The sequence below is a fragment of the Furipterus horrens genome, unplaced genomic scaffold (assembly GCF_987537825.1).
Source record: "Furipterus horrens unplaced genomic scaffold, mFurHor1.1.pri manual_scaffold_4, whole genome shotgun sequence".
NCBI lineage: Eukaryota > Metazoa > Chordata > Mammalia > Chiroptera > Furipteridae > Furipterus > Furipterus horrens.
In genome coordinates, this window is record NW_028327174.1 from 120,625,907 (window position 1) to 120,627,867 (window position 1,961).

Below are 1,961 nucleotides of genomic sequence, written 5' to 3' on the forward strand. Positions count from 1 at the left end.
CCCACTGAGCCCCCTGCTCAGGTCTCAGTCTCCATGCCTCCTCTGCCTCAGCCTCACCAGCTCTAAGTGGTTCCTTCTCCTTGCCTTTCTTATCTCTCAGTTGCCTCCCCCCCAACCAATCCTGAAAAAACAAAACAAGAACAAATAAAAGATTCATTCACCTCCCACCACCTGTATCAAGACCCCACTGCCTCTCCTTCCCCTTAGTACTCATTCCTTCCCTTGGAGTAAGTCATCTGGCTCCTTGGGCAAGGGAACAGGACTTGGCATGGAGACTGTCCCAGTAGGAAGGCAGGGGTGGGACACTGAGGGAGCAAGCACAGGAGCTGGGGAGAGAGCAGGGTGTCTTCACTCACAGACTGGTCCTGCAGTGGGGAGCAAGCAGGCCTTCAGAGGGAGTGTATCAGTCAGTTTGAGCTGCTGTAAACAAGCACCACAGCCTGGGTAGCTTAAGCAACAGGAATTTATGATCTCACAGATGTGTAGGCTGGAAGTTTGAAGTCAAGGTGGGGGCAGAGTTGGCTTCTTCTGAGGCCTCTTTCCTTGACTTGTAGATGGCTATCTTCTCCTTGTGTCCTCATGTAATTGTCACTCTGTGTGTGTCTTTGTCCTAATGTCCTCTTCTTTTAAGGACAGGAGTCATATTGGATTACAGCTCACCTTAGTGACCTCATTTTCACTTAACCACCCCATTAAGACCTTATCTCCACATACAGCCTTATTCTGAGGTGCTGCGGGCTAAGACTTCAACAGATGGATGTTAGGAAATACAGTTCAGCTCATAATCAGAAGTAAGACATCTTGCCAAGTGTCTAGTGCAGTGGAGCAAGGGTCTTCACAAAAGTAGAGAAACATCACTCATGTGGTTTGAAGGAAAAGAACTGACTCCCAGTGGTGGTGGAGGGAAGTTCACAGAGCAATTGAGCTAGACTAGGGTCCATGACCCAAGCCAGGAGGAAGGGGTCTGGCCTGTGGCATAGTGCGCTCTCAGATAGGGGTGAGCAGTCTGGGAGAGTGAGTCAGAAGCAGACAGAGGAGGCTAAATTCTAGACTGAGAGCTGAGGTTCAAGCAAGCAGTCCTCAGACCTTTGCTTCTAGAGTTGACTCCCACACCCTCCTCATCTATCCCCATGGCCCCACTCTCCCAAGCTAAAAGGACTCAACCCACTTTCCACCTCCATGGCCCCCAACCCCATGTGAACCTGATCCCTCTGTCTAAAGCCACAAGCTAACCTACCCCAAGGTGTCTATACTCCCCACAGCTGGACCCTGGGGTCACCTTTTATGCTAAGCTAACTTAGGACTTAGTGGCCAGACAGTAATCCTTGAAGCAACATCCTAGGTCATATTTCCTGCCAATCCGCCTGACACGGGGTGCTTATGCAGCCATCATGACCCAAGCAGGCCTCACAGTGCTCCCAGCCCAGCTTTCAGAACCCCTGAGAAAGTGGGAAAGCTTCCATTTAGTGCATGTCCGGTATGGACCAGGTGCCATCCCAAAGGTGCAGTGTAAATTCTTTCCAACTCTGGTATTTCCCAAATATCCTGGACCCTCTCCAGCAGGTGGCCACAAATGGATTTACATGCCCATTAACATTGAGACCTCACCAGCTTGAGCCAGGAACTTGCATTGGAACTCCCTTCCCAAGGTAATCTTGGAGGCCTCAGGAAAGCATCTTCCCAATGTCCACACCTGTATGGGCAGTTCTTGTAGTCTCTGTCTCTGGCTGTCCCTCTGACTGGAGCTCCACCAGGGTGTTACCACTATGTTTAGCTCTGCACCCACCACTGGTGACACCCCTTAAGAGTTCACCCATTTCTGGAAGGAGGAAAATGAACATTCTCTCCCTTGGTGGCAAACTCAGTTTGGGTATCGCTCTGGCAGTGTGGGTCAGGCCCCTGAATGTCAGTGAGTTACCGGGATAGCACATAGTTCAAACACATATTCTGATTCACATAAT